Genomic DNA, 14495 nt, shown 5'->3' with positions numbered 1-14495 from the left:
AAGCCTTATCAATATTCTTGTCATACATCAAGCTTGTTGTCTCTTCTGCAAACATCAACTTTGTTTTCATGAGCTTCCTTTGGGTTCCTTAATAGCCACTCACTCCTGTACCTCCCTTTATATCTTCACTACACCCACAAATTTTATGAATTATTGACAAGGTTTCATTCTTTGATGAGTTTTAAGGCTATTTTCTTCTATTTATCTTTGGTGGCTTCGTTTTTAATCTTATCTTCTGGTTCATGTTATAAATCTTTTAGTATTCTTAACCACTAGTCATCAATAAAGTTTGAAACAATCCACTTTCAAAATGAAATTGCTGCCGGGCGGTGGTGGCGCACGCCTTTAATCCCAGCACTCGGGAGGCAGAGCCAGGCGGATCTCTGTGAGTTCGAGGCCAGCCTGGGCTACCAAGTGAGTTCCAGGAAAGGCGCAAAGCTACACAAGAGAAACCCTGTCTCGAAAAACCCAAAAAAAAAAAAAAATGAAATTGCTATAAAGTATTACCAACCACCTCCTCACAGTGTTGGTGAGATTCTTGGATAAGAACATGCTGGTTTGCGTTTGAGGCTGTATGCCTGCACTTCCATTTCCTCATTCAAATCATTACCATCAAACCCAGTACACTGAGATATATTTATCCTTCTTTATTAAGTACAAGTGGAATGGCATAAAAATGTGAATGATGGAAACTGATGAAACATGTCAAAATATGTTTATTAATCCTATTAACAAAATCTGAGAAGGAAACACTGAGAGAAATGATTGGGCTGGGGAGATTGCTCAATGGGGAAAACATGTGCTGCACAAGCATAAGGATCTGGGTCTGGATCCCTGGAACCTCTACAGAGCCAGATATTGTTACACGCATTTTAATTCCAATACTCCCACAGCAGCATGGGAGGCAGAGGTGAGATACTCTCTAGAACTTCACAGGCCAGCCAGCCTGTGGTATGCAGTAACAAACAGCAACTGACTCTGTCTCAAACAAGGTGAAAGATGAAAACCCACATCTGAAACTGCCATCTAATTTCCACACATGCACCATGGCACATGCACATCCACAGACATGAACACGCACACACACACGCACACGCACACACACGTACATACATGCACACACACACACCACATACACACACCAAATACACATACACACACACATCACACATATACCACACACACACCACATACACACACACCACACATATACAACACACACACCACATACACACACACCACACACACCACATACCACACACACCACACACATACCACACACCACACCACACACACACACACAAACACACATAACCAAACACACACAACACTCACACACATACCACACACACATACACCACACACATACACCACATATACACACACCACTCATACACATACACCACATATACACACACCACACACACACACACACACCACATACACACACCACACACACACACAACACTCATACACATACACCACACACACACACACACACACCATACACATACACATATGCACACACCAAGCACATACACAAAGTTTTGAAAAGGATAGAAAAAGAGTAATATTCTATAAAAATATAAATTAAATTGTCTTACCCACCAGGTGGATTTGTAGCCCTAAAATGTTCTATACTCAATTTCCTCAACCAGTGGTTCTCAAACTTCCTAATGCTTTCATTCAGTTAACTCATGTTATGATGACCCCCAACCATGAAATTATTTTCATCACTACTTTATAACTGTTAATTTTGCTGCTGTTAATGAATCATAATGTAAATATCTTTGTTTTCAATGGTCTTAGGTGACCCCAATGAAAGGGTTGTTTGAACCCCCAAAAGGGTCATGACCTACAGGTTGAGAACCTCTGTCCTAGAGCTACATACATGAAATTATTTTTCAATATAAATATGTAGGATATTTATTGCTTTAATTTTTTTATTAATTCAAAACTCAAATGTTTCTCCTAGGCATTAAAATAGTGAAAAAACAAAACATCTGTCATGGCTTACATTCTCCAGAAGGAAAATAATCAAATAATTGTATATAAACTTATAACATACTATGACATGAAGCACATGAAGGAGAAAGAGAATGCAGCATGGCAGGATGGTGACTTACCCTTAGGTGTAGATTTTTACCCACAGCAGCTAAGTAAGTCTTTGTTCTGAACTCTGACCTGAAGAACATCAACCATGTTGCTAATTGGCACAAGGCAGCAAGTGTAGGGGGCTGATATGGGTGCTTGTCTGTTGTGTTCCAGGAAAAGACATAAGGCTTTGGAGACTGGAGTGGAGTAGATAAATAAAGAGCAAGAGATGAAGATGAAGGAGTGATGGCAAGGTTGTGTGATGTCTTAGTTGGGGTTTCTATTGCTATGAAGAGACACCATGATCATGGCAGCTCTTATAAAGGAAAACATTTAATTGGGGCTGGCTTACAGTTCAGAGGGTTAGTCCATTATCATCATGGCAAGAAGCATGGCAGCATGCCAGCAGACATGGTGCTGGAGAAGGAGCTGACAGATCTACATCTGGATCTACAGACAGTAAGAAGAGAGAGACCCTGGTCCTGGTTTGAGCTTTTGAAACCTCAAAGCCAACCCCCAGTGACACACCTCCTCCAACAAGGCCATACTTTCTCATCTCTCTCAAGTAGAATCACTCCCTAATGACCAAACATCCAAATATATGAACCTATGAGGGCTGTTCCTACTCCAACCACCACTTGTGTTCAGGGGAGAAATCATATAGTGGCTTTTACTCCTTGATTGTGCTTTTTAGTGAGATGTGACAATCTGAGTGAAAGGAGTGATGTTTTCTTTTGTACCATGATTCCATGGGTTATGACACTGGGAACTGACCAAAGTAGGAAAAGGTAATCAACTGAAGAGAATTGGAGAGGTTACTGTGATGATTCAGAAAACATACAAGTGTGGAGGTGTGGGGACATTTCTGGATACATATTTCAAATAGTATCTACAAGATTTGCTCAAGGGCTGGTGGGGATGTGAAAAGAGAATGGCTTCAAAAACTCTTTGAACACAAGGACTGCACGCCATGAAGGGTAAAATGAAGAATGTATGCAAGGAATTGGGAGGTGAGGATGAAACCTTCTCTCTCATCTTTGTGTCATGAGTACAAGGAAGAATGACATCTCAGAGTAAATATCTGAAATTATGTACCCTGCCTTGATTAAAGCATTTGCTTCTGAGGAGTATAATCACAGGTAAATTACAGTGAATGTCCATTCTTTTTTTTCATATCCTTCCATATGGGTACGGCTGTTTAAAATACACTTGTGTTTAGTCATTACTCAGCAGCTAATAATATAACATCTAGCTTGTTTCCAAGAATCTGAATGGCTCAATTTTGATAATTGTCTATCAAGCCGCCAGGGTTATGTGAATGTGGGTTGCAGGCATTTTAATAAATCATTAAGTACATCATAGCTAAGCCCACCTCTTGGTTGTATAAATTAAACAAAATGTGAATGATAAAGTACTTGCAGTGTTCAATTTATTGTCTTTGAACACAGTATGTTTTTCTGATGTAGTTCACAACTTTTCTCAGAGCCGAAGGAGAAACCACAAGCCAAGGTTTAATTTGCTAGTGAGCTGTCCTTATCAAGCTTGGCAATGTGGAGGGCTCAATCAATCTGACACAGGTCAGTGGGTCTCACCCTGAGAAATCTCTGCAGCAAGTATCTGACTTTGTCCCTTCAGTGGTCACTGAGTGAGCATAGCCTCAGAGCAAACCTCAATGCACCCTGTCTGGAATTAATAGACTTGGGGTTCACCACTGCCTTGCTCTGTAACCCTGGACCATCCATATGAACTCATTTGCTTTCTTTTCATTTGAGGACAGAAATGAGAAAATGAATACCAGCTTCTTACAAATCTCATGGACAAACTGTGGGAGTGTTAGGGGTATAGTAATCCCTTAATGAACAGATCACTTGGCATGTTTGTAGCTTGATATTTTTATTTAAAAATATCAAAATTTGATGATTTCCTGAAAAACAGAGCAGTGGGAAATGTCTTACTTGTGAGCAAGCTTCAATTGCATAATTCTCTTTGTCTTAACAAGAGGCAAATAGTAATTTCTTTGGCACAAAGTAATAATTAGATTATGGAATGCAAATCCAGCATTTCTGAGGCAACTAAGCTAAGGACATAATGGGAGCTTCTTCCATTAATTCCACAACTCAGTTCTTGTAAGACTGTTACATATCAGACCTCTCGTCCATAACTCCACAGCCACTAAACATTTTTTGGGGGGAGAAATTGGATTAAATGTAATACAAAAACACCTCAAGAGGTGAGATGCTAAAAGCTGTTGAAATGTCTGTATTGGGGCTGCAGATTCTCACACCTGAATGAAGGTGTGATGGGGAAAAATAAACCATGCTGAGGCATAAGTAGAAAATGCATACAGAATCATTTCTTTCTCAGTGGACTCTCCTTACATAGCTGTAAACAGATTACTACTTCCTGAAACTTTACCTGCTAACCCCTTCATTGACTCTTCCTGTTGATAGAGAACCCCTCCCCCCCAAAACACACACACACACACACACACACACACACACACACACACACACACACACACACGTTTCTTTCTAAAGATCTCATTTAGATCAATTAGAACAAAAAGTTGAGGTCAGAATTTTGGATGACTGTCTCTATTCCTCCTGTCTAGGGCAACATTATAAGGCTGAGAGAAAGCTGAAGATGTGTCCTCCCTTTGATATCCTTTAAGAGAACCTTGAAAGGTTTGAAGGATCAGCCAGTTTGGAAAGCCAGTTGGTACTACATTTTGTACTAAACATTGGGCGCCATGAAGCAGATCCCTAGTCTAGACTGAAGAATTTACTTCCCCAGTAGCCCTAAGGGAGATGTGTGAGTGAATAGCACTTAGCTCTTGCTCTTTCTGAGACTTGCTATAGGGAATAGAGCTTCTTTTCACAAGATTGTAGCAGGAATCTTAAAGAGTCTTATAAATAAAATCAAACCTGAGGCCAGTTAGTGAGCTGAATGCTGGAAGATCAGAGAGACAGAACAAGCCACAGCTAACCTCACCTGGCCAACTTCTTAGCTGATCTTGTTTCCTCAGACTGGAAGCCTCTGTGTCCTCATACCTGAATGGCTCTCAGTTGAACTGTGCTGTTCAAAACCTAAAAGCTTAACCAGCCAAATGCTTCTAGTTTCTGGTCCTCACGCCTTATATACCTTTCTGCTTTCTACCACCACTCCCTGGAATTAAAGGCACGCTTTCTGGGATTAAAGGCATGAGTCACCATGCTTGGCTGTATCCTTGAACAGATGGATCTCTGCCTCTGGAATGCTAGGATTAAAGGTGAGTGCTACCCCCTGCCTATCCTAAGTATTTAGTGGCTTTTCTGTTCTCTGACCCCAGATAGGTTGATTAGGGTACACAATATTTTGAGGAACACAATACCACCACACAAGATGTCCCCTACTCCCACCCCTTTCTTGAAAAGAGCCTGTGTCTAATGACTTCACAATTGTCCAGTAGTTTTACATAACTGCCTTAAGGTATAATGATTGGAAGCAGTCAGAATATCTTTAGGGATCCCTGTGGAATTCAGTGTTGTTTTACTGTCTCACTTCTTTCCCATCTCCCACAGTGTTGAGCTTGTGAGCACTCTGCAGACAGTACATGTAAATTTTAACACAGTATCTGCCCCATGAAGAAACTAGTATATGATTTCTAGTAAGGTTGGAGAGAGGTATATTACAATCCAGCAGTTCCATCAATCGTGTTCCTTAAAAGTTGCTACATGAATTTGTATCATTAGATATATGAGAATACTCACAGAATTATGATTTACAGTATCCTCAATTTTAACTGGGCATGGTGGCACACATGCCATTTGATCTCTGCAATTGAGAAGCTGAGGCAGGGGATCTTTGTGAGTCTGGTGCCAGCTAGGGCTACATAGTGTGACCCTGTAACAAAATCAAAAACAAGCAAGAACAAAAAGATCCCCAATTTGGGAAAATAAAAGTAAATCTGAATGTCCATCTTCTGTAAAATCATTAAATAAGTAAGAAAAAGTTGCATAATTAATACATATATGTAATGAAAATGAATTAATTGTAGATTTATATACACAGCATGCTGTATATTTGTTTGCTTGTGTGTATGTGTGTGTGTATGCGGTGTTTGACCTGGTAAGGTATTTACAGTATAGTAATGCCCATCAAGGTAAATATGCAAAAGTGTACGTTTTCAAATCAAGGGCAAAACATGGACTATATTGTTTTAGAGATGTGTATGTAGGATTAAAATTGTGAGAAAATAATAACTAATTTGCATAAATTTCTAGGTAAAGATAATTTAACAGAAGAGAACTAATGATCAGCTAAAAATACACATGGAAAATTTTAGGGAGTGTAATATCTCTGTTGTATATTGAGTTGATATTAGCATGGATGTTTGCTTTTGACTATTCAAAAGTATTCTGGCATGGAACTCTGTAACAGGAAGGACTCTGTAACTTGGATTTAATTGTGTTATATACCTGTATAAGCTTATCTATCTCTGTTAGTGAAAAATGATTATTATTCATGACAACTTTAAGCACCAGACATGCTGAAAATTCTTTTTTAACACAGGATTATTACTTGAAGAATAACAACATCCACACACCTTAATTATAAACTTGGTTTATGTGATCAAATTTAGTTTATACATTTTTTTAAAATCGGGTTTGTTAGAGGCACTTAACTAAGAATGTTTGGAAGAAGATTACTCATGTCTATCTGGTTCCACTACTGTGTTGTTTTTGGTGATCATGGAGCACATATCCTGATGATAGTGGTTGGAGTAGTCAGGAAACAAAAGAGAAGAAGAGGAAGGCAGGGTACTCCTCAAATGCCTTTATAAGAGACGTTCTGGATGTCGAGAAGATCTCACACTAAGCTCCACCTCTGAAAAGTCTCCTGCCTCCATCCAGTGTTGCAAGCTGAGGACAAATTCCTGAACAAATGGCCCTTTGAGGAATACTTAACCATACCACAGCACCCATTTTATTGCAGACATTCTCCAAAGTACTAGAAAAAAGAGAGAGAGAGAAATGACAAGGATTTTCTGTCCCCATAGAGACTTTACTTGTAAAAGCCCAACCCTAACCCTGATAGCCCTCACACCGTTATACTCAGTACTTAAGAAGGGAAGTCTTAAAGCTTACTGCTTTGATTTAGATAAAAATTCCACTCATTTTGAAGAACAAAAACAAAAAATCAAAAAATTAAAAAAAAAGAAAGTGTGGAAACCCTACTCATTTGTAAGCCTGGATAGCTAGGTCCATATAGATAAAGAGTGAGTTCCATGTATTCTTTGTCATAAACAATGATAAATTTTCTTACAGAAGAAAAGATGATCAGATTATGATTAAACAAGATGGCTAAATAATAGAATCTAGATAAATAATATTTATCTCGTGTTTGAGTTTCTTTTCTATTGTTGTGACAAATACTGTGACCAAAATAAGCTTAAGGTAGGAAAGGGTTCATTTTATCTTGCAGGTTATAGTACTCTGAGAGAATTCATGGAAGATATCAGGCATGAACTTCACGTAGAAACCATAGAGAAATTATGTTTGCTTGTTTATCTTCAGGGGTCATAATGAGCTAGCTTTATTACACAGCCCAGGACCACCTGCCTAGGGAATGGCACCACCCACAGTGGACTGAATCCTCCTTCTCTTACAGCAATAAATAATTAAAACATTACCCTGTGGTAATATATTGTGTACCCTAATAAAATTTGCCTGAAGATCAGGGAACAGAACAAGCTACTAGATTAAATATAAAGGCCAGGCAGTGGTGGCACACACCTTTAATACTAACACTCAGGAGGCAGAGATCTGTCTAGATCTCTGTGAGTTCAAAGCCACCCGGGACTATATAAGATTGACTCAGTCTAGGAGAGAAACAGAGCCAGACACTGGTGGCACACACCTTTAATCCCAGCACTTGAGATCTCATGCCTTTGCTTGGGAAGCACACAGGCTTTTAATCCCAGCACTAAAAAGGAATTCATATGGTTGGGCAGAGAAAGGTATATAAGGTGTGAGGAGACAGGAACCAAAGCTGTTTTGGCTGAAGAACTTTTTTGGCTGAGGAAATCCTTTTGGCTAGAGGCTTTTTGGCTGGAAACCTTTCAGGTGAGGACTCAGAGACATTCATTCAGAGGATTTGTGGAGTTGATGAGGTGAGACTCGGCAGTGGCTTGTTCCTTTATCTCTCTAATCTTTTAGCATTTACCCCAATATCTGGCTTGGAATTTTTTATTATAAGACCTATTAGAATTTGTGCTACATCTGGTGTCCAATACGTACGCTTACAGGCTAGTCTAATCTGGGAAATTCCTCAATCAGAGCTTTCCTCTCGGATGACTCTGGGCTGTGTCAAACTGAATATTAGGGCTAACTAGGGCATCTGCATCCTCACTAACTTGTGTTGTAAGACTTCTATGCTCTTCAGAACACAGAAAGTTTCAAAATATTTTTCAACTTCTAAATGCCTTCAGACTCTGAACAGAATATAATATTTCTGTGAGGAAGAAAGAAAGTTGTGAATTATAAGTGCTCAATGTACTTTTTGCACAGTGTTGGTCATCTCCCTGGAATGAGTTTTCTGTCTCCACAGGACTCCCATGGATTCCTAGTCGTGACTGCTTTGACACATCTTTCCAGGGGCTGACTGGTTTTCTGCATGAACTTCTTGAAGAAATATATCTTACTTTTGCTGGTTGTGAATGAAGGAGCCACCCCTATCATGAGAAAAGGGAGATTAAAAAAATAGAGTTTGATTGTGGGTGATAATATGGAGGTCCTGGACAAAATTTATTTTGTGAATATGTTAATTATGTGAACCAAAACATTGTGTTCATAGACTTCTTGGTCTCAATTTTTGTTATGTCTAATAAAACATCTTCTCAGCATGAAATAGTTCATTAAATGTAACAATTATATTTTGAGTCAAATATCAAAAGCTTTTAATGTAACTGAGAAGTTTACTTAGAGTATGAATGGATTTTAAAAAGTGAGATAGACACTCTGGTACATGGTATTCAAACATATGGTCTGTAAACTTTCACTAAATTTTAAAATTTCTCTCCTGGAATGGAATACTAAAAAGAGAAAATCTGGAAGGAATTACATGCATTTAAATTCTTTAATTTACCATACAAATTAGAAATTTACACATCTAAGTTTAATCGTAGCAATATTAAACTCCTTCACCTACATACCTCCTTGATGCCTTTTATTTCAGTATAGCTTGCTCTTTCTTGCCCCTGGAAAATGCCTCTAAGTCCCTGAACCTGTCAGGTATCACAAGCGTGTAATTTCACTTTAACTAAATTCTAAAAACCAGTAAGAGGTGCATTTGACATGGAAACTGTGAAAGAGCCTTATCTACAGTGACACAACTGTTACTCCCCTAATATCTATTAAGTAGCACGGAATTATAGTGTAACAACTCCGAAATTGCTTGTGACATCTGCATGAATACTAAATAGATTCGTTATGTTCAGACTTATTACAAAAAGGACTTTCTGAATTTTAAATGATTAAGACTTTTACAAATTAATAGTTACCCAGTGAATCACTTTCTAAATGTACACACATTATTTAAAGATCACAGTTTAGCAGAATGTCGGCAACGACACAAACGATATTGCCACTTGCTTGAAAGTGTCATTTAGAGCAGTTAGTCCTAATGTTGAAAGCTTTCAGATGACATTATTTTAAGAAAAGTACACCTTTCCCCATCACTTTAAACTGCTTCCTGTCATTCTTCCTATCTCCCTGGAGACGGTGAAGGAAAAAAAAAGTAACGAAGGAAGGAAATGATAAATGTCCACATTATGCAGAATTTGCCTTTTTGAAATCCCATTCCCACTGAACTAGCTGGAATTTTATAGAGATATAAATCACAAAGAAATAAGAAGCCAGTAATGAGATAGAAGTATATTTGAAATATGGATGCAAATTCTTACCACCTGCTGAGCAAAAGGAGTCTGCAGAGACTGCCCTGGGAATGGTGGTGCCGTTAGCATCTTGTAAGATCTAAATTTGCAACAGCAGAATAGAGGAGTTATGCCTGCGAAATGCCAAAGGCCCCTCTGATTTATCTCTCAGCTGAATGCTTCAGCCACATCTACATAAATATTTTAACGGGAATTTAATTTTCATTTTCATCACGTGATAAATCTTTTTATTACATGCCATCGTTTTAACCTAAATGAGCTGTATTTTCATGCAATTTGTGTTCATTCTTCTTTTGTGTTTGATAAATACAATTTTAATATACAAAGGAGCAATGGTTTTATTTACACAAGAGCCTTGCTGGGACCTCTTAATTTCAGCCACAAATTCTAATATGTTCTTTCAGCCACAAATTTATTTTAATGTGATTTATAAAGCAGCTACCAATTGGCTAATATGTAACTGTACCATTTGTTCTTAAGACTTGGGCATTAGGAAAATAGTGGCCATGAGAAGAGGAATTAAAGTCATGCTACAAGGGCATGATCTTAGTGGATGTGCACTTAGAGCATTAGCTGCGAAAGTGTGCACAATATTTTATTATTATTATCACCATTATTGCTGGGTTTCATCCAATGCTATGTGAAGATGGAGGACAGTGAAAGTTTGATGGAGTCACATGCTATTTAAGTTTCTTGTGCTACACTGACTGTTTGACCTTGTGACTGTATTCAGTAAAAAGGCTGGTCAATTTTTTTAGTCCACTGGAGAAAAGTAAAGAGCATTGCTTTTTCCATGCATGCTGAGACAAAGAGTAGCACTAAGTTGACCATCAATCTGGTATGGTCCAGATGCAAAAGCACTTCAGCAACTGGGCTAGTCAGCAGCACATTGACAACCAGACCCTTTGCCTGTATCAGCTCCTCTTAAGTTTTCAAAATATTTTATGACATTTTACTTAAAGACACAAACAGAATAGAGTTGCTTTGAAATGAATAATGACAACAGAACAAGGAAAGTGTTCATAGGCTTTGTTTTTTTGCTCTTGGTTTGTTAAATTTGTTTTTTCAGGACTGAAAAGAGGGGTTAATGGTTAAGAGCACTTGTTGCTCTTGCAAAAGAGCTAAGTTGGGTTCCCAGTACCCAGATAGCTGCTAAGAATCCTTTGTAACTCTTGCTGCAGGAAGATCTGATGCCCTCTTCTGTCCTCTGCCTGCACTGCATGCATATGGTGCACACATATATATGCAGAAAAAACACACATATATATCAATAATAACTATATATATATGAAAGATAAAAATAAATTTGTTCTTTGACAATATCATACATGGGTATAAAACATTCTGATTACTCTCACACACACACCCTGGCTGTTTTGGATGAATGGACATGGTCTGAGTAAAACTGATAAGTTGACACTCATTGTTTCACTTAGTAATTACAAATGGTCTTCTGTAGTTGATTTCAGCTTCTTTCTTTTTACATACAGCTTATTTTATCAATTGGATTTTCTAAAAGAAAGGTCTTTCATTTTTATAAAGACGAATAATTTTTAAAATTTATACCCAGGAGATGATAGATTTGTCTACGTATGCGATTCCTTCGCTCTACATGAAGGGCCCTAATTTTCATCTTCCTGTGATGCTCAGTCATATAGAGGGGCTGAATCAGTCCAATAAATTTGGTTGCTCATGTAGATCTTTTTGCCTTTGTCCATTCTTTACTGCCTACATGAATCATGCCCAGTCCCGAGTACAATGAACACATCTCTATAGGATATATTTCTCACTTCAACTTCTTAGAAGCATGACACACTCTTTTTTTAAAAAAAAATAATATCTCATTCTATTGTACTTCTTTTTTTTTTGCTGCAATCTGTATTGGGTTTATTATTGCATCTTTCAGGGTTCCCACCAAGTACCTTGTAGGTAGTAAGGATGCAAAAAATGCTTATTAATAGATGGCTGAGTGTCTTATGAAGAAATCATTTTTTCAAGCACAAACAGGATTAGCCCAAATTTTTCTATTACTACTAAGTTAAATGAATAAAATAAAGGTAGATTACTTTTGACTGAATAAAGTTTTAATTAATATGTATAGTTACTGTGTTGACTATTAGCTGTCATTTCACTTCCTGGGTCCATTATTTGTAAATTCTGACATGTTGTGCCTGAGTTTCCTCATGACTAAAAGACAGATGTGATGATTATTAAGGAACTAAGAGAGTTAAATAAAATAGATTAAGGTGTGCAGAACCTAGATGTATGCATGGGAGCCCTGAATCCCTAAAAATCCTTCACACTATTATTCTCTTAGCTGATCTTATGCTTATTGCTATTGGTAATAAGGTTGGTTTTATTTTCTAAACCCTTCCCCTCGACTCTCATAAAGTTGTTTGGAGATGGTATATCGCTACCAGTTTTCCTTCTCAGTAGACACATCTTTGCACCCTCAGGTCATTTTGAGGTACCCACCATCCTACTTATACCTCAGTTTCTTAGGCTTAGTACTGGATGATATATTTGTACAGCTGTGTGATTCCCTGGGGAGAACATGGTAAATAGCTCTCTTTGTGGTCACATTCTACTGATATTCCTTTATGTCAAAATAATAATGGAAAATATTTCATCTCTCACTTTTGTTAAGTCTGTGAAAATGGTCTTTTCAGTTCTCATTACGGAATCTCTTCATTTGTTCATTTCCTTTCAGAGAGCTGAAAAGGATGTGGCTTTTTAACGAGGGGAAATATGAATTGAGCTCCAAACAGGTCAGGTTTCTGAAGATACAGTCTCAGAAAAAGCTTCAATAACGTTGTAAGTTTCTTAAATGAAATTGTGGTGGAAATGGAAGAGGGTGTGTCTGTCTCTACTCCAGCTCTGTTACTAGGTGAGAAAGAAAGCAGGCATTTTATATGCCTGAGGAACTGGAGGAAGCCTTGATGGTCTGGAATACATAAATTTAGGGATGGAAAAAAGTATATATATATATATCACAAAGTAAATGACTTTTAAGATATTAGTTGCCAGAGCGAGCATTGCGTGATTTTTATCTTTATTTTCTAATTTCCACTTCATTTTAAATAGCAAGATAAATGTTTGGTTACTCAGTGTGGGAGCTGATGGTACTTTATAAAGTATGTTTTGTTACCAGTAAATTCTGGTTTACTCATACTTCAAGAGCCAGGAATGGAAAAAAAAAAAAAAACAACTAAAACAAAACCAAAACCTGGTTTTGTCTTTGAGAAGCAAGTTTCTGAACCTTGGCTTAATGGACATTTACAGCCATTCAATAGCTGCCAGTAGTACTTCTAAAAGTTATAGCAACCCAGACATTTCCAGACATTGTTAGATGTCCCCATTGGTTTCAAAGAATAATTACTAAAGCTCCAGTAAATAAGTGCTAACAACATTTTAAGCACTGGACTGAACCATCACATTCAATTCTTGTAACAATGATGAGAGCCACATACCATTGGCTTCAGTTTTATAAATGAAGAAATGGAAATAATGGGAGGTTAAGAAATTTTTCTAAGTTTACACAGAAAGCAAATGTTGCCAATGATCAAGTGTTTATGCTGTTCAGTGTGACCCCCTCATTTGACATAGAGATGGTTACTAAATCTTTTATCCTCAGTTGCAAAAATAGTAAATTATAGAAAAAGAATGCATTTCAGGAATTTCATCAGGTATCCTTCACTAAATTGTTTTTTTTTTAAATGTGGCACACATTGTGCCATTCTTCTTTTAGTTTATATAACTATTTAGTTGCTGAGGTCGTGTGCGCGCGCACATACATACACACACACACACACACACACATGCCATGCTACAAGTCAGCCAATCAGAAGATAATCTCTGTTCTGTGGAGACTGAACTCAATTCTTCAGGCTTGGCGTTAAGTCCCAGTTCAGACATCCCACCAGTCATGCTGCCTGGCTTTTATACTAAACAGATTGGATACACCCAGGAAACATAATTAAATGCAGTGTGTACCTTAGATTGAATCTGGAATGAAAATAACAAAAAAAAAAAAAAAACCCACATCAATGGAAAAGCTGTTGATACATGTTTTTTTTTCCAACAATAACTTCTTAGTTTTAATAATTGTTAGCTTTAGAGGAAGTTAGTGAAAGATATACAGGAATGGGAATTTTCTGTATTATTTTTACTACTTTTCCTTAAGTTTCTTTTTGGGTGGATCTGGGGGAAAGGGGAGATGGCTGGGTGGACAGATTGGGGAGAAAGGAGGGAGAGGAAACTGTGGTCAAGATGGAATATATGAGAGAATGATAATAAAGAAACTTTAAAAATGAATGAAATATGTAACAATGAAACCACATTATATTTGGGTTCTTATAATTTTTCTACTTTCTATCCACATTTTTTTTTAGTGTGGCAAATAGTTACAATCTATAAATTTTAGTTTTTACAACTAAGAAAAAAGGAAACACATTATCTAACCCATTCA

This window comes from Peromyscus maniculatus, chromosome 4 (genome assembly GCF_049852395.1).
Source record: "Peromyscus maniculatus bairdii isolate BWxNUB_F1_BW_parent chromosome 4, HU_Pman_BW_mat_3.1, whole genome shotgun sequence".
Taxonomy (NCBI): Eukaryota; Metazoa; Chordata; class Mammalia; order Rodentia; family Cricetidae; genus Peromyscus; species Peromyscus maniculatus.
Note: the sequence above shows the minus strand (reverse complement) of the source record.